Source organism: Lonchura striata, chromosome 2 (assembly GCF_050655825.1).
Source record: "Lonchura striata isolate lonStrDom1 chromosome 2, ASM5065582v1, whole genome shotgun sequence".
NCBI lineage: Eukaryota > Metazoa > Chordata > Aves > Passeriformes > Estrildidae > Lonchura > Lonchura striata.
In genome coordinates this window covers 94,982,538-94,997,940 of record NC_140704.1, presented here as the reverse complement: position 1 = coordinate 94,997,940, position 15,403 = coordinate 94,982,538, and positions in this window count along the sequence as shown.

Sequence of the window (15,403 nt, the reverse complement as noted above, 5' to 3'; positions counted from 1 at the left end):
TTACCAGGGCACATGCTTAGTGCTCTAGTGGTTGGGAAAATTAGGGACTGTCATTACATTGAAATACCAGCAGGAACACAGCTCAGTTCTGCTCCCGTTGAAACTGGTTGATTTCAGAAGAGCTGTGTTTCAGACACAGACTGTAATTTGTTCTGCTGAAAATGGCCACCCCACCAACAGCATCCTACTTCACTTGTAATTTAAGAACCAGCATAGCCTGTCAAGCCTAGCAGCATGGATGCATATCCAGCATGGAGCAGACGTTGCTTAGCTGAGAGTAGCAGCTCCCTGTTCTCTGTGCTGGTCAGGCCAAATTGCAACACCAACTTGCTCATACAGGCAGCACCAAAATGTTATTGTTGTGTCTTCAGCTTAAATTGGAGATAGGCAGAAGTTAAAAGACAAGCTGTGTTGCACAATTAATTTACATACTTTCTCAGTCATTTTTTAATGAGGTTACTGAACAGATCTTGTCTTCACCTGAGCATGTAAACACCCTATCACTCAGTACCTGAATACCCCAAGTTCCTATGACCTCTGGATAGGAAACTACTAAAACTGAGGTTAGACTTTCCACTTGCCCAAGCCTTCGCTGTTGTTATTAATTTCTTAGTGCCAGTCAGGAAGAAAACATAAACTGCAGGTATTCAGAGAAGAGCAAAAGCCCAGGTATAAAACATATCTTTATGCAGGATTCCCCTTGGTGGACAGGGAGATAAATGATGAAACATATTGCAGCATATTTAGAACAGGAGTGTTGCTTCTGCTTTCTGGGAAATATCACTGCTGATTAAAAGCAATGCAGCTGCTTGGAGAGTGAAATAGATCCAATAAACTACAGGCCATACCCTCTCAGTGCTAATTAAGGTGTTAATTAAGAAATGTTATCTTGAGGAGGTGTAATTGAGGGAAAGAATCCTTCACACATTTTTATGTACCAGTAAGCCAGGGATAAGATATGGTAGTATTTTCAATCCTGAGTTTTTTAATGAGAAGATGGATGCTATTTATTGCTTTAACTAAACCCCCTGCATATAGAGCCATTTAATTTTAAAACAACCCCACCTCCACCTGTTGATGCATGAAGTCCAGTCTTTGTGACTATAAGGAGAAGATGAGGTACTTTTGTGATTTTTCTCACTACTTGGTTTGTATCAGTCAAAATGAATTTTCAGAGTGTGGACCATCTCCCCTACAGCTGTCTCAGCAGGAAAGGTATTTTGGTGGTTCTCAGTCTCCCTACATCATCATGAAGCAAAAAAGCCACTCCACCTCAAGATACAAGTGAGTACAAGGGAGATGTTTCCTTTTATGTTCTGCTAAACTTGGCAGATAGGAAACCTGTGGATTTGAAGAGATGGGATCAATAATTTGTTCTGAGCTTTCAAGACTAATACTAACTTTGTTAATTTGCCATATAAAATTAGGATTCTGGTCTGAATTGTAACCCCTTATGTAATGGATATACATGTAATAAAAATGGTAGAAAGACTACTGTTCATGTGAGGGATGGGGCATGATGAGCAAAAGCAGTAAAGTCACACTAAACACTCTTGCCTAAAAAAATGGAAACTCGCCCACACAGTCAACTTTCCCTTTGGAAGCCTTCCCTTTGCCTCTTGCCTCTTTTATTTTTTGTTTCTTTCCTCTACAGTACTCTAATCCGTGTCAATCTCCAGTAACTTGACTGCAACTGAGTCAAACAAGATTTATGCGGTGCAACTGAGGCTACAAAACGTTTCAAGCACAATTTTTATACAGACGTAATGGCTTTAGGATGTGGGCAAAGAGGCTGCACGGTTGGAGTTGAGTTCAAGCCGGTGCATCTATCCTGCTCCCTGGCATTGGTGCCTATCGCAAGCATCCAGCAGGGATGGGCGCTGAGTACTCGGGATGTGTGTATGGGAGAGATGGCTCAGGTTACAGCCAGCTCAGCCCCAGATGGGACACTCAGTTTCTTTTCAGATGTACCCCATCTGTAGACACCTTCTTTTCAGATTCGCTGGAAGAATGGCAATTGCTTCTACTACCCTTCTTATCCTTTTAGAGATCATTGCTCTGTTGAAATGCAATGCCTATTTGGGAATCGGACATCTCCCAGCCTGTGGTTTTTTTTCCACACAGGCCCTCTGTCAGGCTGACAAGTTTGTTTGTTTTTTTTTTTTTTTAATGGGCTTGGAAACGGAAAGGATTTATATATACATACATATGTATATATATATGTATATATATATATATATATATATATATAATTATTTATTTAACTGCGAACGGCCTTCCCCTATTTATTCCCTAGCTCCTGTCAGCACGGCACTGAGCCACCCTGGCGCCCAGGGGAACTTTCCCCTCCCTCCGTGCCCCTCTTCCTCAAGAATCCTCCGCCGTCCGGCAATTAATTTAGAACTAGGCTAAAAGCCGGCAGGGCTTGCTGCGGCCGACAGGAAAGGCCGGAGGAAATGCCACGGAAGGGTTCCTTTCCTCTCTCCGCGGGGCCGGCGCGGCGCCGCCGTGCCCGGCCCCCGCTCGCGGCGCCGCGGGCGGCCTGCAGGGGGTGCAAGAGCTCCACTGAAGCCGCGCCGCCCTCAGGGCAGCGCCCGCCCGGAGCCGGCCTCAGCGCGCCGCGGGGCCCGGCCGGCCCCGGCCGGCCCTGGCAGCGGGCAGCGCTCCGGAACGGGCCGGGCCGGTGTCAGCCGCCGTCCTAAACCCCTAACCCCGAAAGTGTGAACCCTCAAAGGGCAGCGAGCCGCTGCTCACCCCGCTGCTCTGCCCGACCCGAGCCCCCCGCCCGCCGCAGGAGCAGCGCGGTCGCTTCGGCGGCGTGCGGGAGAAGGGGATCGGGCCCGGAAAGGAGGGGCAAAATAGTTACTTCCCCAGGAAAAACTGTGTTGACCATACACGGGGAATAAAATTTAAAAAAAAAAAAAAAAAGTAAGCAAAAAAACCCCGCAAAACCAAAAAGGGGATAAAAAGTAATGTGTGTATTGATGTATATGTGTGCGTGTATATATATATATATATATATATATATATATATATATATGTAAATACATATAATGAGAAAGCACTTTTAATGAGGATTTTGTTTATAATTAAAAATTCAGCTGGTATTTTCTCTTATCTGGGCGATCCTATGAAAAATGTCTGTCCCTCTATTTGTATTGTTTTACATTTTTTTTCCCCCTTGTGTGTTACCATTGCTACTCCTGAATTTTTGAGCAGTGGTACATTTCAGTTTGGAACCCTGCGCTGCCTTAATGCCGCTGAGGAGCCCGCTCCGCTTAAGTGATTGTCACTCAAATTAGTCCCATTGTTTTGTCATATATAAGTCGCCTTCTATACTGCCTGGATTAGTCAGTTCAATGGCAGTGACAAACATGGATTGTTTGTTGTCAGAGCGGGGATTCTCACATGGGAAAACACATGTACATCCAGTCGGGACACATGCATTTCTCACCAGAGGGAGAGGGGGAGAGATTTAGCAAACTGGTATTTATTGCTTGTTCTTGCATGCGTGTTTTGTGCGTTGGGTATCACAGCTTGACAACAGGAAATAAAGTATTGGAGAAGTGTTTGGGCACGTAAAGATGTGGATCTCAAAGGATTAACAGAGCTCCTCGGCAGTTAAGAGTGTGAACTGATTATTTATAGCTCTGAATTTTGTAACACTGAAATTAGGGTTAAGCCTGAAAATAACAGGTACAAAAGGGAAGATCCAAATCTGTGCAGCCTGAGTTGGCAACGTTTAAAGGGAACTAAAGCCAACGGAAGCTGTGTGAGGCACTTGAAAAAATAATTTTGTTCCCACAGAAGTGCAAAAGCATCAGGGGAGAAAATTAATTCAATACTTGTATTGCATGATATAGTATGAAATATTTAGGAAGAAGGTTATGAAACATTATATAAGAAAGACTACCCCAATTAAACATATTTAACAAAACTGATAATCTTATGATGGCATATCATAGTCATTTTCTTAAATATTTTCAGTCTAAAAAAAGATTGTTTGCACTGTGCTAACTTTAATATTTGCTATGGTCTAAAGTGTAATTCTTTCTCTGAAGTAAGTGAATTTCATAACGTGTGTGAATCTACTCAGAAAAAAGGAGGGAAAAAAACCCTAACAAAAACCCAGTCAATTTCTCCTCACTATTATTAGTAACTTTATTCCAGAACAAAATGATGAATTCAGAAATTAGTTTTTTGTAGGTAGGCAAAGCTGGAAGAGTCATCTCTGCAAATCTGTAGTGCCCTCAGTTTCTCCAAGATTCCTGTTGAAAAATTAAGTAAAAAGAAAAACCCACAGTTTTTGGCTATCAGAACAAGGGGGATCTTACTTTAACATTAAAAGAGGCCTCAGAAACTTTCACGTTAAATGCTCTGTTATCTCTCTCACATAAAATGGAATTTCACAAACCTGATCAGACCAAAACCTAGGTGAATATTCCAAATAAATTTCCCCCTGTACTTCAACACATTTTTTCTTATTTTTCTTTTTTTTCAAAAACTTTCAGTATTCTCTTCTTTAATAAATTCTTTCAAAAAGCCCCATCTGTTTTAATCTAGCATATTTTCATACACTAGAAAGCAAATGTGTTTGCTGCGGTCATTTGTATAAAAAAACAGATATCAAATCAGCAAAATAAAAACCAAACCACTATATACTCTGTTTCTTTGGGTTTTCAAAACTATGCAAAACCACTGGAATTTAATTTTTTTTCCTCTTGATTACAAAATCCATTACAGATTTTTTTTTTTTTCCTTTCCTAGGTAAATAAGAAATTTGATCCATTTATAGACATGAGGATAAGGCAAGGAATGAAAAGAAGGATGGAGTTCTCGGGTCTGTCTGTCTGAATCAACAGGGCTGCTGCAGTATGAATTAGGGCTTTTGCATGAACATGTTACCTGTGACAGTTCCATGGGATGTTCTGTGCATTAGCATATATTGCCACAGTCTCACTTGGATCAGGAGTCTGTTTCTTTACTGGTTTTGTGTGGGGGAAATACTGCTTTCAGATGCATGGTTTTTATTACATCCCAGAATTTTATCTGTAGTCTGATTTTTTTTTTTTTTACTCGAAGTTAGAATTGATCCCCACGTGCATAATTTCATTTTTATTTTTTCCTCAGAAGCTGTGATAAAGAACATTCAAATATTATTTATTAAAAGCAGTTGCCTCATGATAAAACTTTTTTTTGACAAGGCAACACAGGCTTTTCTCCAGGAACTACTCATGTTAATGACATTGGTTTCAGAGAAGAAAATAATTCAGAATGAATCCTGAAGTTATTAATGATTTACTGGATGAAAACATACCAAAATAGATTTTTCTTAAACTTGCAACTTCTATTATGTTGTAAGTTTTTTTTCTTGTTTTGCATTGAGCTTGTGAGCAGAAAGCATTTGGGGGAATTTCATCTTGATTAAAGATTGACGTGCATAACTCTTCGTGCACTGCAATGAAAATATGCCCCTTGGAGCAATGGCACTCGACCTTTAACAATCGAAGCGCCATTTAAAATCACAAGAGGCACACAAGTCAAAAATACAAAACCGCGTGTGACCATTTTATGGAAAATTATGAATGAATGCATTCATCACAAACAGTTAAGGAAATCCTGAAGGCACTGTGCAATTTGTGTCTTAGGGCAAAGTAATTGATTGTGTAGGTTGTATGTTTTTACAAGGAGGAAAAAAGAAACTTTACATACGTAAATGGAAGGAAATGGTGAAAGATATCATCCAACAAGTTTGCAGAATAGCTGAAAAGAAACAGAACTGAGCCAGCATGTCATACGATTTCTCACTCAGACCCATGATAAAAGCTCTATATAGGCCTCTGAATAATGAATTCCATAGGTCGAGTACCACTGCCATTAAATACTCTAGGTGCTGAGATTGTTTTTATTTCTTTACTGTTCCTTTTGAAGTTAATCAGTGTGTGAATATCAAGTAACATTTTTAATTCTGGTGATAGATTCTGTTTTTTACAGTGTATTTTGTGACTAGGACAGCCTTTCCATTGCTGAATGCAGATTTAGCTGTAGGAAAAGGCAAAACTCCCTTCTTTGATTATATTCACTTATCTAACGTGAAAATCACAGCTGCATATTCTGCATTGGTTCCGTATGGTAAATTCCCATTTGATTTCCAGAGAAAATCATTGCAAAGGCTGAGTCAAGGATTGCAATAGCAATCCACAGAGGGAAAGAAATTCTTCCTGTATATGCTGCTGCTGCAGGCTGCTACACCAGGTTGTCAGTTCTGAAGCACAGAGCCAAATTCAGCCTTGTGCTACCTTTTCTCAGACCTTTTTGAACTCAGTGACACTATGGAGGGTAAGAAATTTGTTTTTTACTTACTAGGAAGCTGTTTAATGTGAGATGTATGGCAAAAAAGTACCAGCTATGAAATGTAAATGTTGAAAAATGGCATGACTGTTTAACTCCTTGTTACTTTGCAATCCTATGGACAAAAATTGAAGCTGACATTTCTCTTTGATCTGGTTTACCCATCTCGCTCTGCTGCTATCAGCAGTGTGTGACAGCAGCAGACATTAGCTAGGAAAGAGGGAATAGGGAAGAAAGAAATGTAATCCTCCCCATGGCCTTCATGGGAGAATAGTGAATTAGAGCCAGACGTTGCTCTTTTAGGTGGACTTAAAAGACAATGCCCTTCTCCCAGCAACTGTATGTGCATACCAGGGTATTGGGGAACTCAGTCAAATGGACTCATTTATTTGAAAAATTAATAAATCGAGGCAAAAAGACAGAAGACAAAATGGAAAAAGTTGAATACACCTTAACCCATGCTGAAAACTTCATGTTTTGTTTCATTCTGCTTAGATTATATAATAGAAATCAGGATGTGCATCTTTTCTATGAGAATATCTTCCTTTTGAGTTTTGCCATATTTTTGGTCTCTGTAGCAGAGAAGGGGAATGGAGCAACTTTGCTCCTTTGCCAGAGGAATGGAGAAACTTGCCTCTAGTAGACACTATTCCTTTCAGCTTCAAGGGGTGGCAGCTGAAATGGATAATGGTGAGTATTGATAAAATTGTGAGTAACTGGGAGAGGGTTGGATGGGAAGTAGATTCCATAATTTCAGTACAATGTTTTCAGGGCACTCAAAGAAGATATCAGAAAGCAGATTTAAACCACCTATACGGAAAATAATATTATGGATTCTTTAACCAGAGAATATAAAAAACAGTGAATGCACTCAAGAAACACAATTCTTGTTAGAAATTGTCCAGCCTTTCTTAACTTTTGCCAAGTGCCCACTACCCTTCTTAGTTTGAGAAAATATTTATTACCAACTAGCTGATCAATATGGTGGTTCTGATGTTCCTTTTATGATTCCAGCATTTTCAGTATGGGTTACTCAAATTGCTTTAATTTCTAAAACTCAAGTCATCATGCTTTCCTATGAGGGTCTACTTGTATTAATAGTTCAAGAAAGGAAATACAAAACACTATTCTATATTTCTAATATATATTTAATTTTAAAAGTGTTTATGTTAATATAGCCATGCTGCTACTCTGCAGATCATATTTCAGCCTAGGGAAGGTTTCTAATACAGAACTGCATCCCAAATACTGTAATTTGTTTATCTAATTCTGGTCTAAATTTTTTTTCTGCTATTCCCCATTTTCATTTTCCCCTTACATTTTAAGGACATTACAAACTATCAAAAGAACTAAAATAATACTTGCCATTTTAAATTACAAATACTTTTCTCTGTTTTGCCATAATTTCTAGCCTGTTACACAGTCTGGTTTACTAAAGTCATGCCCTATATTTGGTTGGTGAATCAAGGAAAAAGTGACAGTAAGCTTCTTGCCCTTATGAGAGCTGTAGTTGTTTCTTCCAGTGATTTTTGTAATCAAGGGCATAGGGAAGATCAAGGTTCTGAATACCATTCTTGCCTTACTCCTTTACTGGTAAAATTAGCCTTCAGGAATCCCAGGTCCCTGAGGACACTGGTGAGTCTGGAGAAAGAAAACCTTACCCTTTGTGAAGGATCAACTTAAGTACACTAAATATACTGGGCATAAACAAACCTGTGGGACCCAATAGGATACTTCCACATCATGAGACTGCTTTCGGTTATCTTTGAGAGGCTGTAGAATTTTGAGGAGTTCCCTGACAACTGAGAGAAAGCAAATGTCATCCTTCAGGAATGGCAAGAAGGAGATTCTAGAGAACTACAGACCAGTCAGCCTTGCTGATTGTGTGCAATATGATGTATAAATAGTTCTGGAAAGTATTTCTGGACATAAGGACAAGACGTGATTGGGCATAGTCAGTCTAGCATTAGGAAGGGGAAATCATGCTTGGTGAACATAATACCTTTATGTAACTAGATGACAGGCTTGTCAGAAAGCAGTGGCTGTGAAGCTTTCAGTGTTGCCATCTCTGACTTCTTCATTGACAGTGTGATACAGAACAGTGAGATAAAAGGACAGCTGATAAAAGATGGATTTGTGGGGGTCACATACATGAAGGTCAGCTGGTGTCTCATCTCTAGTTCTTTATTCCAGAGGTTACTAATAAGGCCAGTACTGTACAACATAGTCACTAATAACCAGGATGATGGGATGGAGTGCACCCTTGGCAGATTTACATATGAAAAGCAATTGATACACCAGGTGGCTGCACTGCCATTAAATGGGATCTTGAGAGGTTACTGAAGTGGGCCATGAATGAAAGAAAATAAATTCCAAGCCCTACCCTGGGGAGGAATGAAAGGCATCCCCATGAACAGGCTGGGGTCTGACTGACTGGACAGCAGCTTTGCAGAAAAGGCTGCAAGGCTCCTAGTGGACACCAAGTAGAATATGCACCACAAATTTGCCCTTGTGGCAGACAGCCAGCAGTAGCCATCCTGCATTAGAGCTTCATCAGCATGTTAAGGGGGATGTGATTATTCTCCTCAGCCATGCTGAGAGCACTTCTGGAATTTTGTGTCCAAGTCTAGGATGTCCAGTGAAAGGGAGACTTGGACATACAGGATCGAGGCCAATGAAGGGTTGCAAAGATGCTGAAGAGATTGTAGCCTCTGACATATGAGTGGCTAAGAGAGATGGGATCACTTAGGCTAGGGAAGGGAAGGTTCAGAAGCAAATCTTACTAATGTGTGATAGAAAGGAGCAAAGAAAATAGAGTCAGACTCTTCTCAATGGTATCCATTAAAAGCTGAGAGGTGGTAGGCACAAACTGAAACAGAAAGAAAGTAGATTCTATTTAAATTAAATTTAAGTAGAATTTAATAAGAAAAAATCAAGAAAACACTGTAATGGGGATTGTTCACTTGACCAGACTGTCCAGAGAGGTGGAAATCCCCATCCTTGGATATTCTAAAAAATTAAGCAGGTCAGTATCCTGTTTTAGCTGACCTAGTTTTGTGAAGCGGTATTGAACTAGATGATCTCCAGAAGTCTTTTCAAATCCTAAAGCTTCTGTGATTCTGTGAGAATAGGCAGCTATACACTCTTGAGAAGTAGCTTCAATGAAATGCTATGTGGGAAAACAAGGAGTGTTACGTGTGCTACTCAGGAGAGTATTGCACATGGTAGTGATGACTAGGGGCCACAACAGGACATCATCAGTAACAGAGGTTTTGCTTGGTGCTGTGCCATACTACATGGACTTGTCATATGTTGGCAGTGCTCCTCTCTGGTATGTGTGTAACATGGATATAACTAACACAGATTTCAAAAGTCCAAAAATGTTGGTGGGAGATCATTGTTGAGGGACCTGTATCTAGAAAAGATTCCAGGTCTAGCCTCAAGACTTTGATCTGGAAGTACATACAGGACTGCAGCTGAAAAAAAATCTGGTGGGGTTTAATGGAGACCTTACCAGTTTTGGGTCTAGGTAATCAGGCCTGGATGCATGAGTGAAAAAGATGCATCCATGAGGGGTGGGAGACAGTAACAAACAGAATCACATGTCAAGGAGCACAGTGTTTAGCTGCAGTAGGGGGAGTTACATCCTGAGAAGCAACTGATCCAGAAAATAGAGTGTTTGCATGGCAAAACTGAGGCAAAACCCCAAAAATATGTTCAATATGTTAAGAGGGAAGTAGTGAACAAGTATATAGGTATATAAATGCAATCAGTTCTAATATCCTTATCTTAAAAGGTGCCCTGAATTGGAGAGAAGACGCACAGCAATTATTTGAGGCCCAGGAGGAGACATTTTACTACAAGATCATTAAAGATCATTCTGCTTATTGTATTAAGAATGTTAGAGGTGGTTTGATCTCACTGTAAAAGTCATGTCAGGAGAGATAGTGTAGGATACTGAAGGCTCTTTAATCTAGTAGAGAGAGACATAATTAGAACCAATGACTGGAGGCTGAGGCAAGGCAGAGTCATCTGAGAAATCAAGTGCACAATTTCACAGTAGGTCTGAGAAGCCCTTGAAACAGATTATTGGAATGGTGGCTTTTCCTTCTCACGGTGTCTTCAGTTCAGGACTGGATGTCTTCCTGGAAGATGTTTCTCCAAGCTATTGAGCTGCCTACAGTGAAAACAAGATAAAAGACAGGCTTGTTATTAGTCAGGAGGTCAGTTTTGCCTGATATTAGATGCCCTACTGGGGAATGAAGCTCTCTATCCCATTACTAACTGCATGAAATTCTTTAAGATTAACTGGATGGTACAGCAAAATGAATGCTTTTGTCCTTAAAATCTATGGTTTACATTAGAAGCATGGAAGAACCCTTCACTGGGTATTCCTAACCTAACTGTCCTGCCCTGCTCTGCCCTAACAGCTGTAAGGCAACATTGCAGCCACCAGCTCTATGGCCTGATCTGGCTGTCTTCAAACAACAAGGGTTGTGTGTGTTAAATGTATTCTAAATATTGTATAAACTTTATACAGTTTAGAAATGCAGAACTAAAGGAGCAGTTTCAAGGTACTTCAGAATAGTGTATAATGCTTACATAAAGATGATAGAACTATTATGCTCTCTCTAAAAATGAATCCATTTTAATGCAAGGCATCAACAGGTTAATATTTTATACCGTAAATACTGTCAGAGGATCCCTGAATTCTTCTCTACTTACATTTTCATGAGCTCAGTAAACTGAAACAATAATCTTAACAATAATGAAAAACAAGACTAAATTACAAGTTGCAGAGGCTATTGTCAATTTTACAAATCCAACAATAGCCTGCAGGGTTCCAGGTTTGTTTCTAGCTGCTCAGGAAGCTTGTGTGATTTGCTCACACATTTTTTCTTATACCCCAGAGCTGTGCATCTGCTGGAGTCAGGGATCTAATATTCTCTTTGAACTTCCTTAGCATCCTAGTGCATGCTGTGATCTATAATTAGTGCATGCACACACACAGGCACACACACCAGCTGCATTAACTCATAAATGGCAGAAGCTTTGCTGTGTCCATCACCTGGTTGAGGTGCTGCACAAGAAGAATACAACTGTTGCTGTAACCTTGAGGGTGAAAGTCTGCTCTTATGACTTGTATCCTTAGGGGGATACAAAAATAGAAAACACAACTTTTTGGTTTTTAGGTGTGATACTATGATGCAGTTTTACAGATGTGAAATACCTGAGATCAAGGAGGCAATTGTAAATTGCACAGAAACCTGAGCTGTTTCAGGTTAAATTATTGATAGAAGATGTGATTGCTAATGCCCCTGGAAAATCAAGGTGCTTTGTTTGTCCGTAGGGCATCATGGCTAGAACATGTCAATATTATCACTTCTGGAGAGAGATCTTTAGAACCCGAAGATAGATTGCTGGGTTTTTTTTGTTTCTTTTGTTGTTGTTAAAAACCCAACAAACCAAAATAACCACCAAACAACCAAAAAGAAAGAAAATAAAGAAAGAAAGGAAAAACCACACACACCTCCAACCAACGAAATGCATAATCACTTGGGATAAGTGGGATAAGAATGTAGGTAAGTCTGATAAGTTGTGCCATTTGTGGTCATTCTTTCTAGAGACATCTAAATTAGTCCTACCCACCTATCTAAACCAACTGAATAGAAGTCACCAAATTCTGTGGCAGTTTCCATTTTTACAGAAACTGAATGCTCAGAAGGCTGCCAGGTGCTCCACTGTGATCATTTAATAGGTTTCTTAGGGAAGAGCAACACTTGTTGAGTAATTGTTTGCAATTAGGAGTGCTTTCGTTTCTGCTAATGATGGTGATTCATACAAACCTGCATTTGTTTTGCAGTAATGAGCAAGACATTAAACACCTCATATCCTTGAGATTGCCAGTTTCAATGGCAATAAATAAAATAAAGATAAATAATAATGGGAGGAAGGAAACAGATTTATGGAGGGGCACTGATGAAAGATTCATCATGGAGTGTAAGCAGAAATGTGGAGGGATCATGCCTGTATGGATTTGTAGATTTTAACATTTTAGTTACATGCACCTAAAGAATAATTTCCATTCCCATTTAGCAACATAGCTATGGACCTGTATGCCAGTATTATGGGGATATCCCAACACCTATATTTGAAGCTTTTTTTGAGAGGGTGGAGAAGAATCTCTGTTACAGACCCTTGAGATGCTATACTGTAGTAATGAATGCCAAGACCCCAGGTTAGAAGAAGGCTACATTCCCAACATGGAATTCACTGGTGAAGCTGCATTAGTGTCTTAAAAGTCTAAAATAATTGCAAGGCAAGGTATTCATGTTTCTGACACTGGTTTTATTATTTCAACATGCTACTGAAATGTGCCAGGCTGTCCCTAAAGTACAATATATATTTTGGTTAAAATTACAATAATTTGCTATTTACCAGTTACCAAAATTACCAGTTTGTTATTCTGTCAACTCTTTGAAAGTCTTGGAAAGTCAAAGATTTGGAAACTTCCTGATGCAGAAGGCATACACTGTTACTTCCCAGATTATTAGATAACCATTATTCAAGCTGAGTTTTCTTGTGCTTTTACCCTTTCTTCTCTGACACAATTATCAGGACTTTATGTACATTTAAAAAAAAATATTTATAAACAAAAGGAGAAACAGAAGGTGATTCCAAAAGTTCAGACCTCTCTGGTTAGCAGATGGGCCAAAGTTTAGTAAGACTCGTGTTAGAGTTTTGGGTGTGTAGTCAGCATGTGTGTTTAGTTTTCCAGGCTGAACAAGAGCAGTTGCATTAAGCACACTGTAACCATATTGTTCCAAGAGATAAGTATCATGGAATTATACTTTGATTTAAAACCATGACTGAATCCTCAGGTGTCACAGCAAGATCAGAAGATACCAATGGATTTCTGGAACATACCTGAAATCCTTCACTTACCTGCTCCATCCCACCTCTGAGTCCTGACTGAGTGTCATGCAGGCCAAACTCACCTTAGGTCTGGCAGAGAGGACTTAAGAGTGGTGTATTGGTTGTGTTTCCTCTCAGATGGGTTGTAATCTAATTCAGGTTAGATTAAGCACATTTTAAGGGTGTGGTGAAATGCAGTCAATGTGTTCTGTAATCACAAGATTCTTAACCTAATTTACCGGCTGCAACTTTTACACAATTAATACATTGAGCTAGTCTCATTATATATGTCCAGGTTAAGGTTCTACCCTCTCCAACTAGCTTCAGGTAATATTTAGAACAAGAATATGGCCATTCATTATTTATTTAGAACAAAGAAACCAAGATGTGACTACTCAAAGAAATAAAATTATGAAGCTGGTAGATTGTTTGTTTTGTGGGGTGTGGTGTTGATTTATAGGTTTGGTGTTGGGTTTTTTGTTATTAATTTTTTCTTTTAGAAAATTATCTTCAATAGGAAAGCTACCTAACAGCAAAGAAAGAAATATAGGTTTTGTCTTGTGCTGTTCAAACTAAATGCAGGAGTGCAGAGAGGTCTAAATTCACTGCCTGAAGATTTCACTGCTTCCCCAGGAGTGCAGGGAGGTCTATACTCACTGCCTGAAGATTATTTCTATTCCACAGGTCCACGACAATTCCAACTGATTCAGGTGAGTTTTGATGAGCACTTGCAGTGTGAATATAGACCTGCCTACCACATCATCTTCCACTTGCCTCTGAAATGTGGATTAAGAGTACCTGATTTGGTACTTGAAGATTCTGGAATTAACATAAACCACTAAATAATCCCTCCAACCTCTACTCTGAAACAAAGCAAATAAATATATTGCAATTTCTTTCCTTGTCTCACATGCAAGTTGTTTCAGTTTCCTTAGAAAAGCCAATGGCAAAATATTTTCAGTCAGTAAGTGTATGTGTTTTAGCCCCACACATATATCTCTATTGATGTTTGTTCTACAGTTCTTTACAAATGTCTGGTGTGGATATATTTAGGTTTTAAGCTCCTTACACAGTTAGAGCATATCATAAAGCCTACAGTAGGTCAGTCAAAGGGACTAAAGGAGTTTCCAGCTTCATTTGATTCAGAGAACCAACTGAAAATTTCCTTTACAAGTACAGTACACTGGGCCTTCAGCTACAGTGAACCACTGGAAAGCGATAGTTTATCATTCACAGCAGTGAAAAAGGAGGTCATGCAAGGATCACCTCTCCAATGACATAAACATGAGACTTTTCTCACAAGCTGTCAAACTTCAATTGTTGGTGAGATCTGTTGTGTCAGTGTTTCATAATAATTGCTTCTAAGTCTTGTTAAGGGTCTAAAACAAATTACCTGAGTGACATGCTTTTGGCACCAGTGAGGGAACAGCAAGGGGAATACATATGGCATAACAGACTTGCCTATCAAGATTTTCTTTTAGTTTATTGCAGCGATTTTAGTATTACTTTCCATTATTTGAAATACAATAATAAAAGTTGCAAGTTGTCTCATGTTCACAAGGAAACATTTGTTCCCCAGATAATAGTCTAGCTTGCCAACATAAGATCATTCATAACAATAGACTTCTTTTTAAGAAGGAGTGTTTTAAAACAAACTGAAAAAAGTTAATCCTTTCAGTTATGAAGGCTATTATTTAGATTTAAATATTGTATTGATTGTCGTTGAACTGCAAGTCAGCTACTATTTCTTTTACTACATATACAATAGGATGGCAGATTATATATGTTATTGAAAGTCAACAACACACCCATCCAAGCCTACAGAAACACACCTGTCTGAAAAAGCATATAAAATTAAATACAGTTTTATGTTTAATATGTATTTCCTAGTTAGTAGATGTGGAGAAAAGTAAAATGTACTTCAGACTTGCAAAATGCTGATCATGTTTGATTATGTATAATGAGATTTATATGACAGTGTAAAAAGGGATTCTAGGGTTGGGGTTTTGTTACTTTGGTTTTATTTTGCATTAACCAAAAATGGAAATAAAAACTCTACTGAAAGAAGAAGGGGTCAGCCCATCTCCTTTTTACTCTAATAAGCATATTTCATACAGAAGGTCAGAGAGGTGACTGT